Raw genomic sequence first — 23,124 nt, 5'->3', positions numbered from 1 at the left:
CAAATTCAGAGTAGTCATTATTTAGGTACTCCTTAACGCTATACAGTGTGCAAGATAATAGCAGCGATTTCAGCCGTGTACGGAATAAACCCTCCTGCTTGATATTTTTTATGTGGTAAGGTAATTTATTATAGAGCAAACAACCCACTGCATTTGGCAAGCGTTTAGTAAGTTTTAATCTATTTACGTTCGGTATTATATCTAGAGATCTTTTAGTATGGCGAGGGTTACATTGAGCACGTATCTTGAATTCATGAATGTTCCTTCTCATATACATTATCACATCCATTATATAAACTGAGACAGATGTTAAAATACTTAACTTTTTAAAGTGCTCCCTACAAGAATCTCTAAACTTTGCACCAACAAGTACTCTGATTGCCTGTTTTTGCATCTTCAGGACGCGTTCATTATCAGAAGAGCTTCCCCACAGAATTATTCCATATGATAGTATTGAGTGAACGTAAGCATAGTAGGTCTCTTTTAAGCTGACATCTGATATTAAAGTTTTTAACTGTCGTAATGCATAAACCCCTTTAGCCATTCTATTACATACCATTTCTATGTGTTTGTTCCACTTTAGTTCAGAGTCTAACTGAAAACCTAGTAATTTTACTTCATTTACTGTCTGAACAAGTCTATCATTACCTAGTGATACTTCAATTGCTGATGTTGGTCTTCTGGGGTGAAATAACATTATGCTCGTCTTATTGGAGTTCAGCTTTAGGCCATTTGCACTAAACCAATCTTCACACAGATGTATGGCTTTAGCTATCTTACTTTCTAGTTGTTCGAAAGTTTCGGCACTCACTGTGATCGATGTGTCATCAGCGTAGAGCATCATCCTGCCATCAATATTCAAAGCTGCTAAATCATTTACGAATATAAGGAATAGTGTGTTTCCCAATGCGGACCCTTGAGGAACGCCAATCTTAATATCCTTAGCAGAAGATCTACTTCGCATTCCATTTATTTGTAGTTCAACTGATTGTTTTCTGTGTGATAAGAAAGATTTAATTAATTCCCCGATTTGACCCCTGACACCGTATATTTCCAACTTTTTTAGAAGTAATGAGTGATCTACAGTGTCAAAGGCCTTTGACAGATCGAGGAATATCCCTGCAACTTTGAGTTTACTATCTAAGCACATACAAACGTGCTTTGTAAATTGATGTGTCGCTGTCGTGGTCGACTGGCCTTTTCGATACGCGAATTGCGCATCTGAAAGTGTCCCATTATATATTACATGACCAATAATGATATTTGACAGAATTGCTTCAATAAGTTTAGATAACGTAGGCACAATGCTAATGGGCCTGTAACTCTCAACGTTAGACTTTTCCCCTTTACCTTTATATATGGGACAAATGCGTGTCTGCTTGAGAGAATTTGGGTACATTGTTGATAGTAAGATTTTATTAACAATATATGTTACTTCTATTTGTAATGTGTGTAAGAGTACATACATGAGCTTACCCGAAATATCATACAAGTCTTTTGTGTTGGATTGGCTAATTTTAGTTCTAGCAATTTTCATCAATTCGTCTATGCTTACAGTACTGATTCTACACTCCGGTTGATCAGATGTATAATTAAGCAGATATTTCAATGCCTTTGCATTATCGGGAACATTATTGATGGCGACATGAGACCCTATTTGACTAAAGTAATTGTTTATGTGTTCTGGGACTTCATGAATAGGAACGGCCTTGCCGGTAATTACATCAGTTAATTGCCATTCCCATTCTTCTTCAGCTTTATTAGTCTCTTCTTTTATAATGGACCATACTTCCTTTCTGGGATTTTTAGACCTATACAGTCTTTTTTCCAGATGTTCTTTCTTGCTGTCATGAAAAGTACTGTCTCTAATAATCTTCATTTCTTTAATCTGTTCTTTGAATGAAATATCTGGAAATTGTTTTTGTAAATAGTGCAAGTCTTCAATGTCTTTTTGCATTTTTATTAATTCGTCTGTCATCCATGGTAATCTTTTACTTTTTGTATCTTTGATTATCTTCTTTGGGATGTGGATATTGAGAGCAAAAATTAACTTGTTAAAAAAAACGTTAAAAATATCTTCGGAATTGTCTTTACCCAAAATGGTTTTCCAATCATAAGATAGCATAGTGTTTATAAAATCTCGAATATTTGAATCCGTATAGCAACGTACTTCTTTAAATCTAGCACTTAGATTCGAATTTTTGACTTGCAGTTTTACAAGTTGACCGTCATGATCAGATATACTTGTAGACAGGGGTAGAACTTTGATTAGGTTCTTATCAATGTTTGTGACCACGCAATCAATTGAAGTACTTGTGCTACCGTCTATTCGTGTGGGGAAATCTACTATATTTTGAGCATTGTAAGGTGATAGAATATCAATAAGAGATGTTCTTTGCACAGAATTCGTCAAAAAATCTACGTTCCAATCACCAGCTAAAATAACACCCCTACACCGCACACTGCACAGGATTTCAAACAATTTAGATAAGGTTTCTGATAAAGTCTGAAAGTTACCTTTACCAGGTCTATACATTCCTACAAGTATAACTTTTTCTGATTTAATGTCTACTTCTACGGCTGACAATTCACAATCATATTCCACTGACAAAGCTTCAATATTATGCAAAGTCTTATATTTAAGATTGTTTTTGGTAAAAATTGATACACCACCATGAATTTGTTTTTTACGTATGAAATGACTGGCATGATTATATCCTTTAATGACAATACTACTGACATCATTCTTATTTAACCATGTTTCAGTAACAATTAGTACATCAGGTTTATGGTTTTCGATTACTCCATCTAGTGCTATTAATTTATTACGAATACTTCTGCAATTTTGATGAATTATCCTAAAACTCTTTCTTTCTTTCACTACATTAGTGTTGCCGTCAGATTTCAAACTTCTAAAAAAATACTGTTTTCCTTGACGTCATCTATTTCAAAGGAATGAGAGGAACGATTTGAATCTACATCTTCACCAAGCTGTGTGCAAAAAGATTGGCTATTATTACATGTTTGATTAGATGTTTTAAGAATGGCCGTCAAAAGATCCATTAAGTCATTGTATATTGTAATAAATGCCTGACGACTTGCAATACCGAAACGGGAAAACATGTAGCCATCATATGACAAGTTCAAATTTGAGTCTAATAAGTAGCTATAGTTATGTGTCAAGTTATCTTTATATAAGAGATCATTGAATATTTCTACACGCTTGTTGAATAAATTAGAAACATTTGAAATCCTAAACATAGGCAGACAAATAACAATATTAGTGTGTTGAACTATAGCAAGCTGTTCTCTTATAAACTGTACTAACTTATAGTAATTCACACTGTTTTGAAAGGCTTCGTCCCCGATATAAAATATGCAAAAATCAGATGGGGTAAAATCTTTCAGTTTACTAGGAAGGTTTCTGAAGAGTTCACGTGTCCCTGCTCCAGGTGTTAGATAAACACACACGTTATCAGCGGGAATTGTCCGCTGTATTTTTTTAATCATGTAATTTGATTGATTACTAATTACACATAGTTTTGAATGCTTCGGTGGTACTGCGTTATCCATTATAGTAAATATTTGGTTCTCACTTTGCATTAAGACGTCAGCTTGTGGTATTACGGACAGGTATTTGTCATAGGCATTATTGCTATCATTGTATTGTAGGTGATAGCTTCTTTTTGTCATGCTCTCTATTTGATTTGCGATGTTTTTGATTTCCTTCTCTACAGTTTTCATTAGATTTTCTAGATCATTTATTTTAAGTTGCATCATAAACAAATGTTTTTTACAATCTGTTTTTTTATCAGCATCATGACCGGTGTGAGGGGAGCATGGTGTTGGCGAAGCATTGATTAACAGGGAGTGCCTCTGCTTTCTTTTCTTGATGTCTGTTTTGGTTTCTGCCGCTGTGGAATAGCAAAGGGATTGTAGTACTTTCGTTTCCCTAGTTAGCTGGTCTACTTTCCTATGAAGCTCGTTATTTTCAATGATTTTATCTTCGAGTTCACTTTCTGTACTTGCGAGTGCGTTTTCAAGTGTAGTTATTTTTTCGTAAAGTTCCTGAGTACTTGCACATGGACAGGCCTCACGAATCAGACCATCCACGCTCTTGCATAACTTGCCAGTCGGTGACAAAGATTCTATCGATGACTCAAGTAGCTCATTTAAAGTGGTGTTGGAAAAATCCATAACCGACGATCCATTTGGAGCATAGGATGATGTTGGTTGAAATTCTTTATTTTCACAAGGTTCATCTAAGATCATCTTCTGTAACGGTGATGACACCGACAACATACAGATTTTATCAGGAGTTTTGTTGTTGCTAACTAATGGCGAATTATAGTCCAATGAAAAGTTAATATCTTCTGTCGGCAAGTAATTGTCTCTTTCCTGTTGTATTTTGGTCGCAGCATTATCACTCTGTTGATGATCATGTGAGTCATTTGTAATCTGAATATCGGTATTAATACGGTAATCATTTGAAAGCTGGTTACAGTTGGATTCATTTGATATTTTGTTATTGATGTCTGTTAAATTAGGGGATTTCCGGGGCTCCTCTAGCCTATCATGACAGCCAGGTGTTTGAGGAGGGCTACATTTGGATTCCTTCGATATTTCATTGTTGATGTCTGTCACATTAGGGAATTCCCGGGGCTCATCTAGTCTATCTTGACAGGCAGGTGTTTGAGAAGGGCTACAGTTGGATTCATTTGATATTTTATTGTTAATGTCTGTTTCATTAGGGGATTTCCGGGGCACATCTACTCTATCCTGACAGCCAGGTGTTTGAGGAGGGCTACACTTGAATGCATTTGCTATTTTGTTATTGATGTCTATTCTATTAGAGGATTCCCGAGGCTCATCTATACGATCTTGACAGCCAGGCGTTTGAGGAGACGTTAATGGTTCAATTGTTTCATTTGACACTACTTCGGGCAATGGTTTTTGTGTAAATAGCTGACTTTGATTTTTTCCGCTAGTCCCAGGTAGTGGAGAAGTGGTAGGGGTATTTCCATCATTTTTCGATACTATACATATTCTGCATTTCCACTGTTTCCTGGTTTCGAGTGTTCTTAATCGGTGCAATTTTTCAGAAACGCCGGCACAGTCGTATTCATACCGTTTCTTGCAAGTAGAGCACGCGATAGTGGATTTTGAGTCTACAGTAGATTTACATTTGAAACAGACAACCATTTGTTGACATAGAGGACACAGTAACGCTATTATAGTATCAATTTATGCTATAGTAGCATTTGAGATTCCGTTATACAGGTTTTTTGTTCTGTAATAGCAGTTGCCGTCCCTTTTAATGCGAATGAATGAAATTTCTAAAATAATTTAATGTGTGTAATATTTAACAAAAACTGTTCTAAACGAGGAACTTTATGAAAAGTGGCGTGTGAACTTGTGAAGTTTAGTGTCAATCAAAATAATTTGGATTTCGTATAATTCCATCATTACTGCAAAAAGGTATGCGATGGAAATTTTACCGTTAAAAGAATATTAGTTTAATGGAGTATTTTAAGTGCGCCCTCGATTTATACCTGTTTTGAATAAAATAAATAAATATAATTTAATACAATAAAATTATTGGCACCATAGTTTCTACTATGGATCCAAGAAGTAAAACATACGCTTTTATAGTTCGACTATGTCACTTATCATACGCATTCACTGCCATAAGCCCGCCATTGTGGATTCAATTAGGGTTGCATGAGACTTTAACTATGATCCAGTTTAACTTATAAGTTCTTTATATAGAAAACAATACTTGTTTTCAATGTTTTACTATAGAAAGATCTTCTAAACAGTTTTTTTTTTATAAAACATATAGTAAACTCAGCTATAACGCTATTGTGTTTTAAAAGAGATACCGAAACCATTATTCTACAGTTCTGTGATATAAAAGAGTAATTGTGACGTATACGGCGATGAGATATAAAAGGCATTAGAAAACGACTATTAACGCTTTTCAAAGCTATATAAACGTATCCTGAAAACTTCATTATACAGCAAAATAGCTCTATAATGGTATTCATATCACTACTACAGTGTTAAATACTGTAGCAGTTTTTTTCCAAAGCCACTATATCCCAAAATAGTGGTATAGTTAGGTTTTAATTTCTGTTAAAATACGACTACTAAAAATACTATAAGCGGCTTGTTGGGAACCTTAATAGCGCAAATTGATAGCATAACAGTGATTCCTAACACTATTATACAATAATATTGTTCTTTAGTAGGTTATTTGATCCTGTTATAGACCAGGCCTATAGCGGCTCTATAAAATGGTGATATAAACGTTTACATCACTTCCTAATAACACCTTTTAGCTGTATAACACAACAACTATAGCGGCTTGTCGGGAACCTTAATAGCGCAAATTGATTGCATAACAGTGATTTCTAACACCATTATATAATAATATTGTTATATAGTAGTCATATTTGATCCTGTTATAGACCAGGCCTATAGCGGCTCTATAAAATGGTGATATAAACGTTTACATCACTTCCTAATAACACCTTTTAGCTGTATAACGCAACAACTATAGCGGCTTGTCGGGAACCTTAATAGCGCAAATTGATTGCATAACAGTGATTTCTAACACCATTATATAATAATATTGTTCTATAGTAGTCATATTTGATCCTGTTATAGACCAGGCCTATAGCGGCTCTATAAAATGGTGATATAAACGTTTACATCACTTCCTAATAACATCTTTTAGCTGTATAACGCAACAACTAATAGCGGCTTGTCGGGAACCTTAATAGCGCAAATTGATTGCATAGCAGTGATTCCTAACACTATTATACAATAATATAGATCTATAGTAGTCATATTTGATCCTGTTATAGACCAGGCCTATAGCGGCTCTATAAAATGGTGATATAAACGTTTACATCACTTCCTAATAACACCTTTTTAGTGGGGACGTTTATCGACAAAAAGAGGCCAAACCTTTTTTTTCTTGACCAAAGCATGAAACTTGGCACAGTTGTTCCTTATATCAAAATAAGCCGATTAAGATCGGGAGCCTTCGGGAGCCTCCCCCTGGGGCTCGGGAGGGGGTCAAAGTACCGCTTCACCCGGCTTGCTTTGAAAAATTCTAACATACCCCGTTTAGTTCATAGGTCATGTTTGGTATCGTTTTCGAGTAAATCAATAACGTAGAATCCATTTTTGGTACTAAAATTATAATTTAATGGTAAATAAAATAAAAAAAAATGAAAAGTTTGAAATTTTCATCTATGATTTACAAATTCAAGTCATCATAAATGTCAAACTGTTTGCTTTTTCTACAAATAAAAAATATGATATGAAAGCTTATTTAATATAGACTATGAATAATATAACTTTTACCCACCTTTACTAACGTTAAGTTTTAGAAAAAAAACCTTTAAACCGCGCGGCGTCGGGACGCCGCGAGCGTAATTTTAAAATGCCTTTATTTTAAAAAACTCTATTAGAACTCGTTTAGCTATTAGGTCATGTTTAGTATCGTTTTCGAGTAAATAAATAACGTAGAATTTAGTTTTGGTACTAAAATGACCATTTAATGTTAAATGAAATTTAAAAAAAAAAATTCTGTGAGTTGCAAATTCAAGTCACCATAAACGGTTTGCTTTTTCTATAAATATAAAAATATGATATTAAAGCCTATTCACAAAGGATAGTACGCGTTCACCTACGCGAGCTTATACTGTGTGCGGGGAACGCGCCTCTTTCATATATTTGATCGCCAGTGTCCGAGGTGTGTTAATGCATAAATAGAAAAAGATTCATTATTATTGACTCCGGTGTCGACAACGGCAACACTCGGGTCGGGCCACACGATCTAAAAACCGACTGTACCTGTTATTTATTCATTGTAGTGAATCCTGTAAGAAATTTATATAATAGTATTTTATACAATCGTGATATAATACAAAACTCTTCAGTCGAGTACCATGTGTAGTACGGTACGAGAGTGAAAAGCTTAATTATATCACTATTGTATACAATACTTTTTCTACGAGTCTATCTTCATCGTCAATGGACGGAAATATCACCATTCATGCAAGTTAAAATTAATGTCAATAGAGTCGTTCACCGTTGTATCAACATTGAATTACCTAGCAACCAATTGTTTGTAATAACCGTCTCTGATTGGCCGATAACGCGACAGATAAAAAAAATGTGTTTCAGATGCAGGAAAATTTTCCAGATATCGCAAATTAGTATAGAAATTGTATGAAGTATTTTTGAAATTATTATAGTTAACTAAAGTCAATTCCTCCGTCCGTAAATTATATATCATGCAATGCCTAAAAAGATACCACCATAAAATAGTCCCGTTGTTACCAACATCAAACAAGCGCATTGAACGCGTTCCCATGCCGAAATGCAAAACTAAATTTGCAAGACGGAACATTAATTATAACGCACCGTTAATTTATAATAAACTAAAATTAAAACACAAGAGTATAAAAACATTAACTGGCTACGATTTTAAAAAGACAATCTGGACATGGATATGTATTATGAACTACGATGAGACTGAAAAACTATTGAGTGAAAGTTTATTCGGGTGTTAGGATTAGTACGATTATAGGCACACAACTACTAGATATTAAGCAAAAACGTACTCACAACACACATACATACATACATACACACACAAACACACACACACACACACACACACACACACACACACACACACACACACACACACTCACACAATTATGCATGCTGTTGTACCAACCTAGTAATATATGTTAATTTCCGTTTCTTTGTTACAAATGAAGTCTAATTGTTCTTTTCAATACCTATCTAATCGAGCATGTAATTCGGGCATCCACTGGGACTGCAACACAGTGTAAACTAACGCAGTCTCCAGGGCGCCATTGTACCATGTACCATGTACCTTTTGATCAATAAAATGATTTATTAAATGATTATTAAATTATAATGAGCTTATTATTCTTACTATCTTACTATTCTTTTTTGACATACCTACCTTTATGTCCTATTTCATTGTTTCCTATTATATACTTTTACATAATTACCTTGTTAAATTCAATATCTATATAATATAAAGCTACAACCCGACTGACATTTTTCAAAAAATAGGCAGAGGGGGTTTTTGCGGGTGGCAGTGTTTGGTGTGGTCGTATAGAGTTTGGTCCTGCGACCCCGGATAGATCAGACCGTCGGTCTACCGGTTCCGGGTAAAAAAATGTTGGACGGCCTGGCCAAACGGCTGGAGTTAGCCGGGGAGTGTTCGACCAAATGTCATAGAGGACCCTGGGCAGTTTTTGACGCCGCCATTTTTTTTTTCAAAATGGCCGACTTTTTTTTTGTCAATTTTTCAAATTTATCATAGAGAGCTCAAATTTTGGTCGTAGAATCTCCAAGCGGCCTTGATTCGAATGAAATAAAAAAAAATTGAAAAATGCTACAAATGTGAGAAACCTGGCCACTTTTATTTTGTATGGCAACTTTTAAACCGTAAGAGATAGCCGGGGGGTGCTCGACCAAATGTCATACAGGTATCCGAGTAGAAAAAAGTTGCATTAAAAAAAATTCAAAATGGCCGACTTTTTTTTTGAAAAATTTCAAAATGGGCCTAGCGCGCTAAGATTTGGCACACGGGTGGAAGGTCGCCCCAAGATTTATATTCAAAAAGAAAATTTTGAAAAATTCAAAATGGCGGCCTTTGAGGGCCAATTGAAATTTGAATGGAGGTTTTTCTTTTAATTACCATAGCTCCGTAACGGTACCAAGAAGTGAAAAGTGCTCAAACAAATGTTATACAGTCACCCGAGGTCCATCGAATGGCATTAAAAAAAAATCAAAATGGCCGACTTTTTTTTTTGAAAAATTTCAAAATGGTCCGAGCGCGCTGAAATTTTGCACACGGGTAGACAGCCACCCCAAGATTAGTATACAAAAAGAAAATTTTGAAAAATTCAAAATGGCGCCCTTTGAAGGCCAATTGAAATTTGTATGGAGGTCCTTTTTTTAAATCCCCATAGCTCCGTAACGGTAGGGAAAAGGTTAATAGTGCTTGAACTAATGTTGTACAGTTATCTGAGGTCCATCGAATGGCATTTACAAAATTTCAAAATGGCCGACTTTGAAATTTTTTTTTTTTATTTTCGGTCCGAGCGCGTTCAAATTTGGCACGTGGTAAGAACGGGGGCCAAAAATAGAAATGAGAAAAAAAATTTGGAAAAGTCAAAAACGGTGGCGAGAGGGGACAAAGTCAAATTTCCCTACCAGTTTGTATGGAGGTTTTTTTTTAAATCCCCATAGCTCCGTAACGGTAGGAAAAAGGTTAATAGTGCTTAAACTAATGTTGTACAGTTATCTGAGGTCCATCGAATGGCATTTACAAAATTTCAAAATGGCCGACTTTGAATTTTTTTTTTTTTTTTTCGGTCCGAGCGCGTTCAAATTTGGCACGTGGTAAGAGCGGGGGCCAAAAATAGAAATGAGAAAAAAAATTTTTGGAAAAGTCAAAAACGGCGGCGAGAGGGGACAAAGTCAAATTTCCCTACCAGCCTGAGGGAGCGTTCTACAGCCCGACGGTCATTGCTCCGGTCCAAGTTCCGAGCTGCGTACAGACAGTGCTCCCAAGCAAGAAAATATAAGTAAAAGTGTCTAAAAAGCGACGCGGCGGGCCGGAGGCCGCAGGCCGGAGGTCCAACTTCCCTACCAATCCTACAATCCCCACAGTAACTACGCGGAGGGCCGAAGGCCCGGAGCGTGTCTGACAGGCTCCCAAGTATGCGAAGGCCGCAGGCCGAGCTGCGGGCAGAGTGCTCCCAAGCACGCGAAGGCCGCAGGCCGAGCTGCGTGCAGACTGTGCTCCCAAGAAAACAATAACAAAAAGTATCTAAATAAGCGAAGCGGCGGGCCAAAGGCCCGACGCGGAGCTTCGAAACCCAGCGAAGGCCGAAGGCCGAGCTCCGCGTAGGGCCAATGGCCCGGAGCGTCCCTGATCGGCTCGCCGGCGGACCAGGAAGTTGGAGTTTAAACACGACCCAATAGTAAAAGTGTCTTAGAGAAGCGAAACGACGGGCCGGAGGCCGCAGGCCGCAGGCCCGTCGTGAGCATCTCAAGACACTTTTACTATTGGGTCGTGTTTAAGCTCCAACTTCCCTACAACCCCCACAGAAACTACGCGGAGGGCCGAAGGCCCGGAGCGTGTCTGACAGGCTCCCAAGCACGCGAAGGCCGCAGGCCGAGCTGCGGGCAGAGTGCTCCCAAGCACGCGAAGGCCGCAGGCCGAGCTGCGTACAGACTGTGCTCCCAAGCAAAACAATAACAAAAAGTATCTTAACAAGCGAAGCGGCGGGCCGAAGGCCCGACGCGGAGCTTCGAAACCCAGCGAAGGCCGAAGGCCGAGCTCCGCGTAGGGCCGAAGGCTCGGAGCGTCCCTGATCGGCTCGCCGGCGGACCGGGAAGTTGGAGCTTAAACACGACCCAATAGTAAAAGTGTCTTAGAGAAGCGAAACGACGGGTCGTACTATTGGGTCGTGTTTAAGCTCCAACTTCCCTACAACCCCCACAGTAACTACGCGGAGGGCCGAAGGCCCGGAGCGTGTCTGACAGGCTCCCAAGCACGCGAAGGCCGCAGGCCGAGCTGCGGGCAGAGAGTGCTTCCAAGCAGACAAAGGCTAAAGCAAAAAAGCAAACAAGTAAAGCAAAAAACAAACAAGCTAAGCAAAGAAACAAAAAAAGCAAAAAAGCAAAGCAAAAAAACAAACAAGCAAAGCAAAAAAAAAAAACAAATAAGCAAAACAAAAAAAGAACACCGCGGGGCCCTCGGGCCCCGCGCACCTTTAAAAAACTAGTCTATATAATATAAAGCTACAACCCGACTGACATTTTTCAAAAAATAGGCAGAGGGGGTTTTTGCGGGTGGCAGTGTTTGGTGTGGTCGTATAGAGTTTGGTCCTGCGACCCCGGATAGATCAGACCGTCGGTCTACCGGTTCCGGGTAAAAAAATGTTGGACGGCCTGGCCAAACAGCTGGAGTTAGCCGGGGAGTGTTCGACCAAATGTCATAGAGGACCCTGGGCAGTTTTTGACGCCGCCATTTTTTTTTCAAAATGGCCGACTTTTTTTTTTGTCAATTTTTCAAATTTATCGTAGAGAGCTCAAATTTTGGTCGTAGAATCTCCAAGCGGCCTTGATTCGAATGAAATAAAAAAAAATTGAAAAATGCTACAAATGTGAGAAACCTGGCCACTTTTATTTTGTATGGCAACTTTTAAACCGTAAGAGATAACCGGGGGGTGCTCGACCAAATGTCATACAGGTATCCGAGTAGAAAAAAGTTGCATTAAAAAAAATTCAAAATGGCCGACTTTTTTTTTTTGAAAAATTTCAAAATGGTCCTAGCGCGCTGAGATTTGGCACACGGGTGGAAGGTCGCCCCAAGATTTATATTCAAAGAGAAAATTTTGAAAAATTCAAAATGGCGGCCTTTGAGGGCCAATTGAAATTTAAATGGAGGTTTTTCTTTTAATTACCATAGCTCGGTAACGGTACAAAGAAGTGAAAAGTGCTCAAACAAATGTTATACAGTCACCCGAGGTCCATCGAATGGAATTAAAAAAAAATCAAAATGGCCGACTTTTTTTTTTGAAAAATTTCAAAATGGTCCGAGCGCGCTGAAATTTTGCACACGGGTAGACAGCCACCCCAAGATTAGTATACAAAAAGAAAATTTTGAAAAATTCAAAATGGCGCCCTTTGAAGGCCAATTGAAATTTGTATGGAGGTCCTTTTTTTAAATCCCCATAGCTCCGTAACGGTAGGGAAAAGGTTAATAGTGCTTGAACTAATATTGTACAGTTATTTGAGGTCCATCGAATGGCATTTACAAAATTTCAAAATGGCCGACTTTGAATTTTTTTTTTTTTATTTTCGGTCCGAGCGCGTTCAAATTTGGCACGTGGTAAGAACGGGGGCCAAAAATAGAAATGAGAAAAAAAAATTTTGGAAAAGTCAAAAACGGTGGCGAGAGGGGACAAAGTCAAATTTCCCTACCAGTTTGTATGGAGGTTTTTTTTTTAAATCCCCATAGCTCCGTAACGGTAGAAAAAAGGTTAATAGTGCTTAAACTAATGTTGTACAGTTATCTGAGGTCCATCGAATGGCATTTACAAAATTTCAAAATGGCCGACTTTGAAATTTTTTTTTTTATTTTCGGTCCGAGCGCGTTCAAATTTGGCACGTGGTAAGAGCGGGGGCCAAAAATAGAAATGAGAAAAAAAAATTTTTGGAAAAGTCAAAAACGGCGGCGAGAGGGGACAAAGTCAAATTTCCCTACCAGCCTGAGGGAGCGTTCTACAGCCCGACGGTCATTGCTCCGGTCCAAGTTCCGAGCTGCGTACAGACAGTGCTCCCAAGCAAGAAAATATAAGTAAAAGTATCTAAAAAGCGACGCGGAGGTTCGAAACACAGCGAAGGCCGAAGGCCGAGCTCCGCGTAGGGCCGAAGGCCCGGAGCGTCCCTGAGAGGGGCGCCAACTTCGCTACAACCCCCACAGTAACTATGCGGAGGGCCGAAGGCCCGGAGCGTGTCTGAGGCTCCCAAGCACGCGAAGGCCGCAGGCCGAGCTGCGGGCAGAGAATCCTCCCAAGCAGAACAATAATTAAAGTGTCTAAAAAGCGACGCGGCGGGCCGAAGGCCCGACGCGGAGCTCTGAAACCCAGCGAAGGCCGAAGGCCGAGCTCCGCGTAGGGCCGAAGGCCCGGAGCGTCCCTGATCGGCTCGCCGGCGGTCCGGGAAGTTGGAGCTTAAACACGACCCAATAGTAAAAGTGTCTTAGAGAAGCGAAACGACGGGCCGGAGGCCGCAGGCCGCAGGCCCGTCGTGAGCTTCTCAAGACACTTTTACTATTGGGTCGTGTTTAAGCTCCAAATTCCCAATAACCCCCACAGAAACTACGCGGAGGGCCGAAGGCCCGGAGCGTGTCTGAGAGGCTCCCAAGCACGCGAAGGCCGTAGGCCGAGCTGCGGTCAGAGTGTTTCCAAGCACGCGAAGGCCGCAGGCCGAGCTGCGTACAGACTGTGCTCCCAAGCAGAACAATAATTAAAGTGTCTAAAAAGCGACACGGCGGGCCGAAGGCCCGACGCGGAGCTCTGAAACCCAGCGAAGGCCGAAGGCCGAGCTCCGCGTAGGGCCGAAGGCCCGGAGCGTCCCTGATCGGCTCGCCGGCGGTCCGGGAAGTTGGAGCTTAAACACGACCCAACAGTAAAAGTGTCTTAGAGAAGCGAAACGACGGGCCGGAGGCCGCAGGCCGTAGGCCCGTCGTGAGCTTCTCAAGACACTTTTACTATTGGGTCGTGTTTAAGCTCCAACTTCCCCACAACCCCCACAGTAACTACGCGGAGGGCCGAAGGCCCGGAGCGTGTCTGAGAGCCTCCGAAGCTCGCGAGGCCGCAGGCCGAGCTACGTGCAGAGAGTGCTCCCAAGCACGCCAAGGCTAAAGCAAAAAAGCAAACAAGCAAAGCAATAAAACAAATAAGCTTAGCAAAAAAACATAAAGCAAAAACTAAAAAGCATAAAGCAAAAGCAAAAACAAAAAAACAAGAAAGACCGCGGGGCCCTCGGGCCCCGCGCACCTTTAAAAAACTAGTTGTAATATTATAATCGATTCAATACCTAGCATAATTTAGATTTCAGACTTGCTGTACCCTGTCAGGGTCCATGTGAAACCAATATAAATATGTAACACCTAGATGTAACCATGGATGCAATAAAGAAATTATGAATTATGAATTGAGTCGGAACTGCCATAGAGTATCCAACACTGAAAAGTTAGCACTTATAGTTTAGTCTGTGGTGTCCTAATTGACAGATTACTCATACTCATACTCATACTATACATTCCCTTCGCAGAGACATAGCTGGGTACATATGCAACTGCATAAAGAGGGCTCTACCCTCTTTATACAGTTGCATCGGTGTTTGCAACCTGATTTACATTTACATCTTGTAACTTCTAAGCATATACTGGCCACTTCAGTGTTGCCTGACTGGGATGGAAGGAAGAAGGAGACGAATGGGTACCACACTACCCATTCGTCTCCTTCTTCCTTCCATCCCCAAGAAGACGGACTTGGCAAATTTTGGTGTGGCACCAACGCCTGACTCCAAGTTGAACGCCCTGAGTCCCATTTCTCAAAACTGAAAGTTACAAGTTACAAGCGGAAGTCTCTTTGCAACTTGTCATATTAGACATTGACAACCAGTTGAAAATTGTAACTTGTAGCTTCGAGAAATGGGCCCCTGGTACACTGTGCGCAGTATATGCTGATGCAAGGCAGCCTCTGAAGGAGGTATGTTCTCCAATTGTCGATCTTTTCTGGTACCTAAAGAGGTAGGTACTTCGACCACTCATTCACCGTTACGCAACGACTTGGTCTGAAACAATATGTGCATTATCATTTTAGAGTCTACAACTATCAAATTACAACTTTTTGGTGGATCACGTAACCTTCAGTATTACCCACTTACGTTACGTATCATACAAAATTATTACAAACTTTAGTAAAATCTGATTTGCCTCTGATATTGCTCCATCTTGTAATAGTTTGACACCTTGGGTGGCCTGGCTAAGCTTCAAAGCCAAAAGAAAACGTTTCTAGATTAGACATAGTATGGGATAGGTACGATAAACGCAGCTTGAAACGATCAACAAGGGAGAAACATGGCCACCCAAGACTTCAAACTATTACGAGATGGAGCAATATCATAGATAGGCTAATCAGCAAAGCAAAGCGGCCTGATGGTTGCTCGCTTTTGCCTTGGTTTCTGGGACGACCCTTGGCGCGTGACCTGTGTGGATACCTTGGCTCCGTCCAACGTCTAACGTTCGGCCCAGAAACCAGGGACTGCTGCTGCAAAACGCCCAGTTTAAACGCGCAAATATGCATTTTTAAAAAACAACTACATATTTGCGGCAATTGCATTTGAAACATTTGGACCATGGTCATTAGACACCAAGCAGTTCGTGAAGGAAGTTTCCACCAAACTTGTCTGGGTGTTTGGTGACATACGCATAGGCTTTTACATCATATTTTTTATTTAAAGAAAAAGCAAACAGTTGACATTTTTGTCGACTTGAATTTGCAAATCATAGATGAATATTTTTTTTTATTTATTTACCATTAAATTATAATTGTAGTACCAAAAATAAATTCTTTGTTATTAATTAACTCGAAAACTATATCAAACATGACCTAATAGCTAAACCGGGTCTAATAGAGTTTTTAAAATAGAGGTATTTTAAAATTACGCTCGCGGCGTCCCGACGCCGCGCGTCTTAAAGTAATTTTTTTGTGGAACTTAACGTTTGTGAAGGTGGATAAAAGTTATATTTTTTATAATCTATATTAAATAGGCTTTCATATCATATTTTTTATTTATAGAAAAAGCAAACAGTTTGTCATTTATGATGACTTGAATTTGTAAATCATGGATGAAAATTTCAAATTTATTAATTTTTTTAAATTTTACTTACCATTAAATTATAATTTTAGTACCAAAAATTAATTCTACGTTATTGATTTACTCGAAAACGATATCAAACATGACCTAATAGCTAAAAGGGGTCTAATAGAGTTTCTAAAATAAAGGCATTTTAAAATTACGCTCGCGGCGTCCCGACGCCGCGCGTCTTAAAGTAATTATGTTTGACATATTACGGCTGCTTGTAGTTGCTCTGGTTGGCCTTTTAGATTGCATTATGATTTTATGTTATTAATAGCAATTTTTAGTATAATTGAAAAATATTTAACTTCTTCTGCTGATGTCGCAAAGTTTTACAATTTCGGAACGTACCTTTCTTGTCCTGGCCACACAATTTATTATCTGCGTAGTACGGTACGTCAAACTGTCAGTTGTCAGAACTTCGCCCAATCATCTGTGCGTGGTGTGCCTTTTACCGTTACAACTACCGGCATATGTTGTTTACATTGGCGATTTTAAACATAAAACGGCTTGAAAAGATGTCTTACCGTTGCTCTAAGATGCCAAAAATGTATCCCTGTGCAGTTGAAAATAGTGTGTCTTCACTTCAAGAGCCGTTCACTTAAGTTGTGTATGCACGATAACCTTAGGGGTACGTATCTATTAATTTTTCTAATTAAATTTCATAGGAGCACTTTCACTGTGTGTTTACATGGCCAGGGTTGCCAGCTTGTTAATAATTACATACAATAACACATATAATTCTCCCTCAATTGCTCAAAGGTTAACTGGAAGAGATCCCTTAAAGGGCTAAGTTCGCCTTTGTACTTATAATAAGCTCTTTTTCCTGTGTGTTGTATTATTTTCTGGTACAATAAAGTGTTTTACTACTACTACTACTACATACATTAAAGATATTTTTCAAGAATTGTCATTTATAAGGTATTGTAAACACGCAAACGCAATATGTCTCTAGTTAATGGGATGAGTAAATTTATATGAGTGAAAAGAATGAAAGATATAATTACAAAACCCTAATAACTCAAATGTCAAACATGTGCTCCTATATCCAAATAATATTGTAGTTATAGCTGAAATAGCTGAATATACGAAAGCTACCCTTCCTATTTGGCTATAGGTATACCTATTTGCTTCGGATTTTATGACTATCCTTATCACAGTTATGTAAATAAGCGAGGATTCGTGCCAAACTAGCTCGGGATATTGTTTCGCGAGTACATTTCAGCTTTGTCTCACCTGGCGCGAATGTGCGGTAAATCAGTAATATTGTGTAATATGAAGCTTCATTCGTAGTAGCGATGAACTGAAATGGCATAATATATGAACGGTTGCTGAAGCTAATTAGATCTTACGTACATTTAGAACACATTATAGCGTCATTGACCCGATTTTGGGTTAGCTGTTCGTAGGCGCTTGTACGCATTTTCCCATGTTGCAGGCTACGCTCGTAGCGCGTAGCACGTTCTAGAACCGACATAAAATGTTTTTTTTTTTCACTCGAATTCACTTTCTGGAGTGGCCGAATATTTGACCGTTTGCCGGATCACACTAGTAACGTTTGACCACGTTTGGTGCAGCGGTGTGAGGTCCTTTTGATCATTTAGCGTCCAGCTACGGTCGATCGGAGGTTATCGTGGATGATGCCGTCTGTGTTGGCTAGTCTAGTCAATTGGATTAGAACGGCTTCCACAGGTTTCCTGCTATTACCGAATTTCAAATTCGCGTCACGGTTTTAACACGGAGAATAATATGACGAATAGTAGCTCGGTGAGATACTATAAATATGCGGTTGTCGATGTATTGCTATCGCGTTTTTATGTATTTTGGTAGAAGTACATACATACTCCATAGCAAACATGCGACATCAGTATTTTCATTGGAGTAACGTTGAATAATGATTGATTTGGAAGTTAGCTGTTGTATGTACCTATACAGTCAAGACCTACAAATTTTCCGGTTAAATGTGACACACATATAGGCATTTTCATTCATTTAATTCGTGCCAGCTCGTGTGAAATGACCTGTAACAACGATTATTTTCTTAAATCTAATAAAAAGCCCGCAAAGTTACCTGCGGATCTAATAAGCGACGATATCTATTCTATAAGTACAAGCATGTTGCGGCGTGATGAGTTTACCAGAATCCTTGATTTCCATAGCATACGTCTAGATATCTATTTACATAATACACGTATAAGGAGAATGATGTAGGTAACAACATTTTTCGCAAAATTTGATTCCCGGCAATTTTGCGCTCGGAATAGATTATTTCTGCGGGGAGCGGGCGAAGTTACGGTGATTCAATTTCAACCCTACAATTTAAATATTATGACATGCGATTTTATGAGTTTTCGCGAAATGTTCATTTCGTGTAAATGAAAATGAAAATGAAAATGAAATGAAAATGAAATATTTATTTTTCAAGTAGGCATATTACAATGCGCATATGAACGTCAAATAAAGCTACGCCGGCTCTAACCCTACGCCTCAGCCTCGAGAAGATTTCAGTCCCCCCTCAGTTGGGAGGGGGTATCCACTATGGGACCGGCAAGAAACTCGGCGGGCAACTTCTTTTCAAAACATTACATCTTATAATTAACATGCATTAAATAACAACATACAATTTAACATGCAAAAGTATTCATCAAAGAATATGAACAGACTAGGTACTCTATGGAAATCAATTTCAATAAATTATATTATTGCTTAATAATACGTCGTTCTTCTTCAGAGAAAACATATCAAATTGTCATAGAAGAAAAAGATAATATGAATCTCAATATCATTAAATATGTAATTTACCTACACAACATAAAATATAAAATATTTGATGTGCTTTCTTATCTGAACTGTGTCCTCTATACATAATACAATTATTTTAATTGCTATTCGTTTTTTGTAGTTTCTGGTTCGGGCCATGCATGTTTGTCTGTCAAATAGTCCTCGACTCTGTAATAAGCCTTTAACATCAATGATTTTTTTAAGTAGTTCTTAAGAGCTGGGAGGGGTAATCTCAAAGCAGTGTCAGGTAACTTATTATAAAAATGAATGCATTGCCCAACAAATGACTTCTGTACTTTACGGACACGAAACTTCTTTATGGCAAGCTTATTTTTGTTTCTAGTGTTATAATTATGGATATCAGAATTCTTAGTGAAACAGTCTAAATTCTTAACAACATAAATTATACTATCATAAATGTATTGGGAAGCTACAGTTAAGATATTAATTTCTTTGAAGAGTTCTCTTACTGATTCACGTGTTCCTAAGTTGTAAATAGAACGAATGGCTCTCTTTTGTAATACAAAGATAGTCTGTATGTCAGCTGCTTTGCCCCAAACCAGAATACCGTATGACATTACACTGTGAAAATAACTATGATACACTAGGCGAGCTGTCTCAACATTAGTCAGTTGCCTGATTCTCCTAACGGCGTATGCGGCTGAACTTAATTTGCTTGCTAGTTTCTTTATATGAGGACTCCATTGTAGATTTTTGTCCAATGTTAAACCAAGAAACAGTGTTGTATCTACCATCTCTAAGCATTCATCATTCAAAAGTATTTTTGTATCGATTGGTTTAACATTCGGCAGAGAAAATCGAATACATTTGGTTTTCTTAGAATTAAGAAGTAAATTGTTGACAGTAAACCACTGCAGTACATCAGCTAACGTGCTATTAATTACATTGTAATCCGTAGATTTTCGGTCAACATTAAAAAGCAGTGATGTATCATCAGCAAAAAGTACTATTTCACAAAAGTTTTTCACTATACATGGCAAATCATTTATATAAACCAAAAACAGGAATGGACCTAAAATTGAGCCTTGTGGCACTCCTAATTGGACTACAGTCCCGCTAGAGCGAGTTTTGTTAACAACTACTGTTTGTGTTCTATTGCTAAGGTAAGAAGACATAAAGTTTAGGGCATTTATAGACAAACCATAGTGTTCTAATTTCAAAATGAGCGTTCCATGATCCACACAATCAAAGGCTTTTGAAAGATCACAAAATATGCCAATTGCATCACAAGAATTTTCCCAAAAATTATATATATGTTTAATGAGTACCGAAGCAGCATCGGTCGTGGAACGGCCCCTTGTGAAACCGAACTGTTTGCTTGTAAGTAATCTATGTCTGTTGAAGTGTCCCAGTAGATCATTTAACATTAGCTTCTCAAAGACTTTACTTAGTACAGGAAGTATTGATATGGGACGGAAATTGGTTATATCACTCGAATCACCCGATTTAAAAAGCGGTATGACTTTGCTACATTTCATAAGATCTGGAAAGGTGCCTTGTGAAATTGAAATATTATATATTACGGCCAAGTAAGGTGCTATTATATCTATGACATGACTAATTACTTTAACTGATGTTCCCCATAAGTCTTCCGTTTTCTTTAAATTGAGTGACTTGAATGTTTTAACAATATTTACAGAGTCTACTTGACTAAATTCAAATGAATTATTACATTTCTTAACATTAGCACAAAGTAATGAATGGGCTTGAGCCGCAGAAGAATGTAAACATTTTGTGGTGTTAACGGCTATATTTGAGAAATAATCTTCGAATGCCGAGGCAACATTGTAACGGAGGTGTATTTGATGGGGGGTAAATTAAATGGTATGGGAAGCTCCGGCTAGTTCAAAGTAAATACACCCACGTTAGCACAAAATTTATAATAAAACAAAAGCTAAATGGTGTCTCTATACTTGCTGGAGGAAAGCTAGAGGAGAAACAAATTAAACAAGATAACATTTTATAACTTTATTAAATATAAGCTAATTCTTGCCTAAACAGAAATTAGTGAGTTATACTAAATTCGACACCATATAAAAATATGAACTACGCTCAGTGGTAAAGCTGGGCCGCTTTAAGAGGGTCCAGGAAAAGGTTTCTTACAACCATTTATTCTACAAAAACTAAATATGAATTTACCTAAAGTTATGCACCAGAATTCTCAAAATAAATGAAATCAGAAATTACTTTACACAGAAATTAAAAACCTGAATTACACAGCATTACCGGCAGGAAACGGGCAGGAGACACACCTTGTCAGGGATGAGCCGGCTGCTCCCCGGACTCCGGTGCTGACGCCCCCTCGCCACGTGGACAGGGCTGACCCTTCCATACGAAAACAAGGTCCAAAGACACCTTGCGCCAGTAAGCCAAAGAAGTTTCCTTGCACATCGAAATTGTAAAGGTTCTTGTTTAATTATCTACTTCTGCAATTTTCTAATTCTTTACTTCTTCCCGACTCCTATGAAACAAATAAATTGGTCACATTAGTCGAGTGCCCTCACACACTGTGATAGACTAAACAAAAAAATGTAAGCGAGCTCACCGGAGACCTGCAGACTGCAGACCGAGGATCTCCAAGGAGCACTCCCACCCTTAGCATGTTTCTGCCAGCTGGAAATAAACCAATTTATGGTTAAGAATCTCTCCACGTTTCACGCCATGGAAATATCAAAAGCTCACAAAGAAATCTACTTACTCAGACTGACAGAACGCACCACACAAAATATGGAACGCCACGGCAGCACGTGGCATGCCGGGCTCCAGGCCCTTATACGGCCGTCCGATCACTATACAAGAGGATCTCGTCACAGAAAGAACGGCGCACTGAATGATCTCGAATTTAAAGGACCCAAAACAAAAGCCGGGTGGCAAACGAATAAACAATAAAATACTCTAATTCATTAAATGAAAATTACTCCAGTTTCTGTATCAGACCTTGAAGTAAACAAAACCTAACAAATATCATTCCAGAACAGCCTTAAAAAACCTATGATAACATTTGTTATCATGTCTCTAAAATATTATATTTTCCAAAAATCAATACTTAAAGTATATCAAAACTATACAAAGTTTTCCTGGAATGACAGCCAAAATACCTACAATTTCGAATAATACTTGTTGTATGGCAACCCTACAACAGATAAACATAAATATGTGCATTTGAAGTGCAACAGATAATGCAATGAACGAGAAGGAAGTGTTTCATTCAAAAATTAAATCTATCCAAAATATTTAATTACGACTATCAAAAAATCTGCTACGTTACAACATCGCTGTTCGACACTATTTGTTGATTATCTGATACAATGTTGACTTGACAATCGCGTGATTTACATTTACCAGCTTCTTTATTTATAATACTCCAAGTTGTTTTCACTTTGTTGTCCGACACTTTCAATTTAGAACTAATAAAGTTTTTCTTGGCAGTTAAACACACTTTCTTGAAGATTCTTGAGTAGTTTCTTACATAGTCCAGGAATTCTGAATTCTTGTTCAGCTCTCTCTCACCATAAAGTTCATAAAGTCTTTTTCTACTTTTGTGAATACCTACAGTAGCCCATTCACTAAACTTTGTTTTAACTTTTGACCCACTAATAGATTTCACTTTGAAATTGTTATTAAATTGATTAAGAATTACATTGAAAACATCTTGATACAAATGATTACAGTCATAATGCGAAAATGGTATTATAGACAAACTATGTAGAATTTCATTTTTGAATGATTCCAAGCGAGATCCAGTAATGGGTCTATATGTTATTGTTTGTGGAGTATCATGAATAACGTTTAAGAAAGCTGCCCTTTGGCCGCTGT

At 38.4% G+C, this 23,124-nt stretch overlaps 1 long non-coding RNA gene across 2 annotated transcripts; it reads right to left on the bottom strand.

The window, feature by feature from the left end:
- Positions 1-21,261: 21,261 nt before the first annotated feature.
- On the bottom strand, positions 21,262-22,572 carry LOC125227250. Of its 2 annotated transcripts, XR_007177163.1 has the most exons (3): positions 22,007-22,572; positions 21,854-21,921; positions 21,262-21,769 (listed from the first exon to the last, which is right to left on the bottom strand). It is a non-coding gene; the product is annotated as an uncharacterized LOC125227250 (long non-coding RNA). The 2 variants fall into 2 exon arrangements; XR_007177162.1 differs by having other exon boundaries at positions 21,262-21,921.
- Positions 22,573-23,124: the final 552 nt, after the last annotated feature.

The sequence above is a fragment of the Leguminivora glycinivorella genome, chromosome 6 (genome assembly GCF_023078275.1).
Source record: "Leguminivora glycinivorella isolate SPB_JAAS2020 chromosome 6, LegGlyc_1.1, whole genome shotgun sequence".
NCBI lineage: Eukaryota > Metazoa > Arthropoda > Insecta > Lepidoptera > Tortricidae > Leguminivora > Leguminivora glycinivorella.
This window is presented reverse-complemented; position numbering and strand designations above follow the sequence as displayed.